This window comes from Pagrus major, chromosome 17 (genome assembly GCF_040436345.1).
Source record: "Pagrus major chromosome 17, Pma_NU_1.0".
Classification (NCBI taxonomy): domain Eukaryota; kingdom Metazoa; phylum Chordata; class Actinopteri; order Spariformes; family Sparidae; genus Pagrus; species Pagrus major.
The window spans coordinates 29,238,232-29,247,545 of record NC_133231.1 but is presented as its reverse complement, the minus strand read 5'-3'; positions in this window follow the sequence as shown (position 1 = coordinate 29,247,545).

Sequence of the window (9,314 nt, the reverse complement as noted above, 5' to 3'; positions counted from 1 at the left end):
GTTTGTGACCATAATAAAGCCGGGAGATAATCTAATGCTGTCCGTTTCGATAGCTTGCACGTTTTCATGTAGTGACTGTAAACGATGACTAACTTAACACTATGAACGTCTTGTATCGAAAAGTTGCAGATTCCTTTGTTCATGCAGATAATCAACGTAATTGTTGAACGGTGTGGTCGGGAGGTAACGTTAGGCTATTGTTGTTATCGGTAACGTTAACATGCTACTTACTGTTGTTGTACCGAGTTGGTTGTAGTTATTACACCAAACACAACGCCAACTTGCGATTGTATTTAGTAACTCCTGAAAACATGGTTATATTTTCAGACGTTACTAAACACATTCACGCCCAAGCGTCGTGTTTTGGAAGTAACTTAGTCGGTGCAATCACTATAACCAACTCGGTATCATTTTCCCCAGGGATGCTCATACAGCGACAGTATATACTGGTAACAGATAATTGCGCTTCTCAACCAGCTGGGGGTAGTAATGAGTCCAAACTACCTAGTGTTGCTTTAAATAAAAATTATGCAAGTACAGAAAAAAACATCTCAATCTCTATCAGCTATTATGAGTAGCACTAGAATATCCCAGCTAGATAGCTAGCGTGTTAGCCATTAGCTTGCCAGCTACAATCATTCACCAACATTTGCTAAATTTCGTGTCCTTAATTACCGACTTTATCCAAAGTGTTTATATTTATACCAACAGAATGAACCATTTGATGGGTGTTTTTACTAAACGTGGGAGAAAACTACGCAGCCCTTTGTTTATTGCTGTTATTGCTGCTATGATACAGTAAACATGTCATACTAAATATGACTGAGTTGAGCTTTGTGTCACTGTTATACAACTCTGCCACTAAACAAACTTTCTAACATATTGTTTCACCGCGGTGACATCATGCACCGCAGCGAGCCTCACGTCACTCAGGCTGCTCTGTAATGCAGTAAATCACAGGTAAAGGACGGGATGACGAAGCGAATCAACATTTGCCTCAACATGTCTGAGATGTTCTTCTCATCCAGCTGATCTTATATCACGTTCACACCCTCACCAGAGGGACTCCTGGTTTCAGGCGCTTGAGTAATGTGAACATTTTTTCCCCATCACCAAATGTCTGGGGCGTTTGGGGTTTGTGGGTTAACACATCATTGTTTTTAACTGGAGAGCCAAAACAACTCATACGTGGTTGCTTAGCAATCCTGGTGATGATGATGCATGGTTTTATTTTTTGTTTAAACATACTACAGGGATGTCTGTCTGTGCCCGGGGTTGGATTCAGACTTGTATGGGTTTTATAAGTCCTAAAAATAAAACTACTTTTTATGGCGGAGTGTTGAGAATGAATGGAGGAGTCTCACAGCCTGACTTATTTCAGCATTTGTCATCTTTCGTCCACAGGGGGCGCCAGAATCAATTCAAATTGAATTTCCCTGTATTGGCTTTAACTTGTTTTCCCCTCTTATTTTTAACGGCCTTTTCACTGCTTCACTCTGTGAAATTTATAAGTGATACTCTGCCAAAAAAATCTATCAAAGGTGGCCGTGAAACGCAAATAGCGTCTGTCCTCATCATGTCATTCCAATCATACCACAGCGAGAAAGTTGGTACGCGGAACGAAACTTCAACTTCAAACCAGCCCGGCAGCATAATTTACCTCTCTGCTGTCCATCTATACGATCAAATATGTCTCACTCTGACTGTGTTTTTCTCTCAGGTGATAATGCTTTGTCATATCTGAGCCTTTCACTGAAGAAGATGACTAACCAAAGTTGTTTGCGCATTGAAACTCTTGAGTTACCACGTGTTGTGAATCACATCCTACAGTCCTCCACAATCTTCAGGTTTAAACCCAAAAGGAGGATTTTTTGAGGTGATGTGTCACATCGCTCAACGCCACCACCATCAAAACACCAAGGACTGCTAAAGCTGGACTTTCGTAGTGAACAAACACCTTTCTGCAACCTTTCTAATTTAATTTGTAATGTGGAACTTCCTGTTTGAGTCATATTACCGTAACGTAGTGGTCAAGACTGCCACACCTCAAAGTGACACAGCATGTGTGGACATGTGTGACCACGCCTCACAGTGACGCTGGATGTGATCAGAATCAGTCTGTAACCTTTAAACCAGGTTACCGCAACAATGCTGCTCTATTTAAGGCTCGGATTAGTGTTTCTAACAACTATTGTATTAGTCGAGTATTGTTCGTCAGTACGGTTTTGAGACACCCTGCTGTGACTTTACTCGAGTATTTCTATTCTGTGGTCTCATGGCTGTACTGTACTTTTTACTGCAAAACATTTACCCTCAGATATAGTACATTAAATCACATTAAATATAGTTATTCTTAATATTTTTCTTTGATAGAGTACATCCTCTTTGGGCTTATACAAAGACAGTGTTATTTTTATCAGTGTCACGGGGAAACTTAAAGAAAAAGAAAACTGAAGAATCTAAAACAGACGTGAGCAGAGGGATCATGTGAAACTGAGAAAAATAACAGCAGCCGATACACAAAAAAAATTAAAAACAGGTATAGCATTAAGTTTATTGAACTGATGCAAACTTACAGGAAATGTATGTATAAAATCATTAAGAAGTTGAACAAAATGTTCATTAAATTCTGACTCATAAACTGACATCACCTCCAAATCATAAAGAAAGAGGAAGGAGGAAGGTTTGCGATAACTGGGAGATTCTTTGATATTTTATGCTTTATGTAATCATGTTCCTGTCAGAGTGAGTCGGCTCTTTTTCTATATGATTCAGTTTTACGGTTCAGTTGTATATAGAAGTTTGTGCCACCCTTATCACACAGAACACAGTGATACGAGCAGGTAACAGGCCTGCAATAAACCTCAGCGCACCTTGATGAACAGCCATATTAAAATGATGCTTACGTGTCCGCATACGTCATCATCCGTCTGTATCAAAAATCGAATGATGCGATGCTGTAACAGAGGTCGTTCTGCGTAGTGGGTGCTTTCACTTTGGATTTGTCATTGACATTTGGCTGATAAGACGTGCACTTTGTTTCAGTGTTAATTTTTATGTACACGTACGTTCACGTCTTGCAGCTTTCACTCAAACCTGCATTGATAGATTTGTTTTAGCCGGTGCAGGGCAGTGCAACACGCTGCAAACACTGAGTTGATGTGGTGAATGTGTTAGCAAACAGCCAGATGCAGACATTAGCGTTCATTTGGACAGTGCTGGGAGACGTGTTATAATGTTTTACTTCAGTAAAAAGGAGCAAAAACAGTAAACTGCAACACAGTAAACGTCTCTGACAGGTCATATTTCATGTTTCTTCACATTCTGTTGATAATTTTAGTTCATTTTTGAATGTTTTAAACTAAAATTCTGGCCACATCGTACACATTGCACACTTTTAATATAAAAATATTTATCTTAGCTGCTTTAATGAAGACTCTCCTCTACTGCTGCAACTAATGTGTCTCTCTTGTGTCTGATCTTGCACCGTGATGTCCATACAAGCAAGCACAAGTGCCACTAATGCTGTCTCAGAGAGACCTCTGACCTCTCTGACATGTGCTGCAGTGCTGCTGCTCTGCCTCACCCAGTCTTATCATCACTTAACCAATCCTACAACCACTTTAACCTTTGCCACATTTAAGGTGAGTCTCACTCTTTTGCAACCAGTTATCATGAAGTAAAATGACACGCCAGCTTCACTCCCTCTTCCTCTGAACAAAACTTCTTACGTTTAAATCCATTTTTATGGAATTGAATTGTGGGTGAGTGAGCAGAGCCCTTCCTTAACACGGATGACTGTGCAACAATGCAGCCTGATTGTACATTATGCCCTTCTCAGACACAATGAGGGGCCAGCACCTTGAGAGTCTTCACCACAAGGAAACAAAACAGCTCCGACGGACAGGTTCGGGCCGGCTTTGAGGTCGGTTTAGTCTCGGTACGCTCTGACACAGTGGAATGTTTCTCATGTGGTTTTTGTTTGATATTCACTCGGTGCGTTTGGTGCCAAGCGCCATCAAAAACTTCTCCCGTCATAAACACAAAGTGAAGTCAGCGGAGGACAGGGCCTGTGTTTGCTGTCAACACAGGAACAAATGTACTCCTGCTGTGATCACGCTGCACACACACACACACACAGAAAACACACACACAAAGGAGAAGCAGGAGAACGGGCTGCATTCTTCATTAGACAAAGACCTTTTGTCTGGCAGTTGGGAAATGTCACACACAAAAAAAAAAACCTCATGTGCTCCCTCTAGTGGTGGAAAATTTCATGATCAACCTACGTAGCAAAGAATTCCACTTGTGTATTTCCCCCCCAACTTTCAGGGAATGAGGAAGCAGCTACTCTCAGTTTAACATCCGGCTTCCTGTTAGAGGAACGAGGAGAGATCAGAGCCGAAGGGATCGGTGATCGATTATCACAGAGCGGAGGAGAGATGAGAAAAGTCCTTGTTGTTGATTTTCGCTCTCGTTCCCCGGAGACTCATGAGTTTTTTGAATATGAGGGGAGAGCCCCGCACACTTCCTGTTGAAGTGGGAGAACCCCGCCTTGCCTCCCCCCCTCTCTCTCACATTCAAATGTGCCTCATTGTTATGACCATAAAACACAAGTACAGTACTTCCTGGAGCAGGTTATGAGATAAATCACATACAAACATAATAACTGAGAATGAAGGAAAATGTCTTGTTTTTGAGTGTTTTACTGTTATTGATGCTGTTTTTACTCATCTGTTGTTTTCCTGTTCTCTTTATTAGATTGTGTCTTCATTCTACATTCTGTTCACCGCTTATTTATTTTATTTTCACCGCAGGGAGAATGCCAGACGAAATGTTGTTGAACGTAGGCACAAAGACAATAAAGACATCTTGAATCTTGAAGCGCTTCATGACGTCTGCTATAGAAAGTTGCCTGACAAAGTAGATAAAAGAATAGATATCATGATACAGCTGTCTCTGGAACACTTTTATTCACTTCTAACACGTCCATAATATCACTTTCTGCTCGTTTAATGCACTCAACCACAACGAGACAAGACGTAAAGCAGCGTGGGATCATGGGAGTTGTTGTCTTTATCGGTGATAAAAATCTATCTCTGACTCACTTAGAAAAGTTTCATTCACGTGTTGTTTCGTCACAAACTTTCTCCCTCTTTCTCCCACTTTCTCCTGGAAGTCATAGCGACACGTGACCAAATGACGTTATGGTTCCTCTTGGTTTGAACATTGTTGGAAATGTTGAGAATATAGATACACCACTTAACAAAATGTAAAACACAGAGCTACACATTTGTATACATCTTAGCGTTGAGATATGATGTATTATATCTTTAAATGTCAGGCAAACAGCTAGCAGCAGGTTAGCATAGCTTAGCATAAAGACTAGAAAGAGAGAGAAACAGTTATACTTACACTGTCATAATAATAATATTTATTAATAATAATAATAATAATAATAATGATAATAATGATGATGGTAGATGGACTTTGTTACCATTTCCTCCTGCTTCAAGTCTTTGTGCTATGCTAAGCTAAGCTAACTGGCTGCTACTGCTAACTTCATATTTATCTATCTTCCCATCTAACTCTTGGCAAGAGAACAAATAAGTAATGTTTCCTAAAAATGTTGAAAGACTTCTTTGACAATTAAAGAGGAACAGATGACTGCGGTGTTGTTTCAGCCTCAGGCTCTGACATGTTTCCTTCTCAAGTATTCACAAATATTGAATTAGGTTTTGGTCGGAGGGTGCCAGGCTCTCGGCATGTGAGTTTCATTTCGATAGAAATCTTGGTTTATGTGTGTTTCGACAGGCTGCAGTGTAGCAGGAAGTGTCTCTGCATCAGCAGAACTGGCACGGGCTGGGTTTTTCCGGGTTTCCACATCTGTCATAAAGTCAGTCAGACTGTTTCTAACTCGTGTGTTCATCAGTGTTTTGGTTGCTCACGTAATCTGAGACCAAATCTTGTTTCTACAGTGTTAAACAGCATTGAAGCTTACTTTCAGTTTTAGTCATTGATGCCCAATTTTTTCTTTTTTGTTTTCTGCAGTTCGGTTTGTCCAGACTGTGTCAGAACCGTACTGACCCTCACACCTGCACATCTGTCCACATGTCTGTTCTGAGTCGCTCTCTCTCGGGTCTCACTCTTTTCTGTTTTACATCCGTGACTCTGGTCGCACTTCCCTTTAATGGTGAGTCATTAAATGGAAACACACACGCACAACACCCACGCACAACACACGCGCACAACACACACGCACAACACGTCCAACACATGTAACACACACACACACAGATGTATATCAGCAGGTTCAAAAGAATCCTATTCTGTGTGATTTCTGGAAATGTTGAGTCCTGATCACATTTCGTAAAAACACTTTTTCAATTCAGGATTTTTTTCTTTTTACTTGGAGGCTTAAACAGGAAGCTGACCATGAGGGGGAACAACGTATTTTATTACAATATCACTGCTATAAAACAATGTAGTTTATAGGCAATAAAGTTCAAAGTATTTCATGTTTTGACTGGGCATTTCACTGGGCATCTTTTTATACCAAACATTGTTAAAACCTGCACAACTTTGTTTTAAACGGTAGTCGAGCTGCCAAAGTTTGTTTTGTAAAGTTGGATTACAGGTGAGTTAATATAAAACGGTGCATGTGATGTCATTTGATTTGACGGTGCAGCCATGCAAATGTAGCATTTACTCCAGTGAAGCGTTGCATCAAAGCCGATACAGAAATAATGTAGGAGGAAAAATTTCAGAGGAAATGAAGAGTTTAAAGGTCAGCTCGTACAAATAGCAAAAAAAACAAAAAAAACAAACAGATACAAAAACATTTTGTTTCCACCCACGGACAAGTGTCAAGAAAATGTCAAGTTTTGGTTTTACGTCATGTTTTTGTTCGGGGATGTTTTCCTCTGAAGATTCAGCCTCCTGACCGACACGGCTGAGGTGAACGGAGGTGAATGTGTGTTTCTTCAAAGGGAAATTTATTGTTTACTGGATATTCCCTTCATGGGGACTATTTCCTTCATAAAAAGTAGTGCCAACAACAACAAAAAATGCCCGCAGTGAGGTTTGGGATTATCCAGAGTAAGCGGGACTTTTTTGGACATATTACTTTTGACTTTTTGTTTTAAACGTATTACAGGGAACTTTTAACTGGTTCTGACTCAGTCTCAATCTGATACTGATGCCTCTGTATGACCTCAATAAACAAACAAGACCATCTCTGAGAGGATTGGCTATTTCTGTTATTCTTATGCCTGTCAACACGTTGGAGCATTCCTGAAATTTAAGATTATTAAACGATATAGTCTGAATTGAGGAGTCTTGAAGCCCGAGATAAAGAAGCTGCTCTGTAGTCTGGAGGTACGGCACTGACGCAAAGTTTACTTTGTTTCACTGCCGTCATCTTTTCTCTGAAGTGGTCGCCACAATCAACAACAAAAAAATCAATTTTGCAGTATAATAAGCAGCACAAACCAGGATTGCATTGGTGTCACAGATGGATCAATCAAAACCTCAGTGGATACGACTGAAGCAATCTGCAGAAGATAAGTGAGAATATTCATTCACATCATTTTCCGACCGTTTGTGTCTTGAAATCATCTGCGCTGGTTATGTTTCTCTTTCTTCTCCTCAGCTGTAATTTGAAACCCCACCTCTTGTCATTGTTTTGGGTGAACAAGCCCTTTAAGCAAGCACCTGTCACTCACATGCAAAAAGGGCTGCAGGTGCGACAGATTGCATCAAGGCGTTGGGAAAAAAAAATGTGCAGACTTGCAAAAAAAACCCCAGAGAACCTGAACACATAAAGTTAGTGCTTATAAGACAAAACGAAGTGTGAGAACTGGGGTAGATTTCTATTCACACCTGTATCGAATTCTGCGGATTAAAGCGTCTGAACATGAAAATGAATGAATGCTGCACACACCTTTGTTTGTTGTTAGGAGTGGTATCTATGGTGCTGTACAGTACATACAGGGGACAGAATGCAGTCAGGTAACATTCATGAAATGCTGAAGTCCAACTGAGGCGGATGCGAAGCGTCTGACAGGGAAGCCAAAGAGATGAATGGCATTTTTCTTGTTTTGTAATTTCAGGGTTTGGATGGGTGGAAACTAACCAGTCTGTCACCATGCAGGCCTTCAGCACAAATATCTTCTATTATTAATAGACATCTGTCATTATTGTACTCACAACAAGCTGCACAGCACCACTTTGGAAATCATCGGTACAATAACGTTTTGCACAAAAATGATATTTATTCCTCCCAATAATGAGCTCACTGTTGCTCATTGCACGTCTTGTTTTTCTCATGCAAGCCCTTTGGCTCATTTACAGCCCGAGTGCCAAACACTGCAGGGCATTGTACAGTCAAAAACACAGGGTTGCCTGTTTCAAGGCAATGATTTCATAAGAACTCCAAAGCTGCTGTTTTGCATTGTTAGTGTCAATCTGCTGCCACCTAGTGGACGTAGAGGAGCGTGCATGTACACGGACTGCTGCAAAAACATTTTTTAGAAAGTGTAGAAAATGATTGAACCGTGTGTGGTGTTGATGTGTGAGATGGTGTTTCCTGAAAAGTGGAAGTTTGTGTCCGAACAAAGCCGCAAAAAATCAATGACCAAAGTTTCACTTTTTATGGACTTACCACAGGGTTGTTCAGGGAGTTCAGGGGAATTACAACGGAGGTGACGTAAAATCAAGAAATCAATTATTTTCCTGCCAGTGGGGATTTCATGACAAAGCCCAGGGATTACTGTAAGTAGTGGTGTTACAGTAACCAGGTGATTTTTTTGCCAAACAAAATAAAATCGTTCAGTGAGGAATGACTCTGCAAGACTTCGGTACCTGAGGATGTTATGAGATGAAAGTGGACGTGTGTGTGCATCAGCCATAACTGAACCAAAGGATTGAACTCAAAACTTTAAATGAGAAGACAGGAGAAGAAAGAAGAGATGTTTCTAAAAGCAAAGGTTGCTGCATTTAATATTTCAACACGACGTTAAAGGAGAAGGGAGTTGTCAAGTTGTGAAAGAAAAGGTGAAAGAGAAAGTCAAAGAGAGATGAAACCTTTACGAGAGGAGGAGGAGGTGAAGCAGGTGTGAGAGGAGAATGGGCTTTTAAATAAACAAAGAAGAGGAGGAACGACCTGCACCGGCTGTTTTTAATCCTTAACCAAGTCTGTGCTTAGAGCTCACTACATTTACTGTGTTAAACGTTTTAAATGTGAGTACATTAAAAAGTCAACTCTGTCTAGGTTTAAATGTTTAAGTATCGAGGTCAACTTTCTATATAAATTT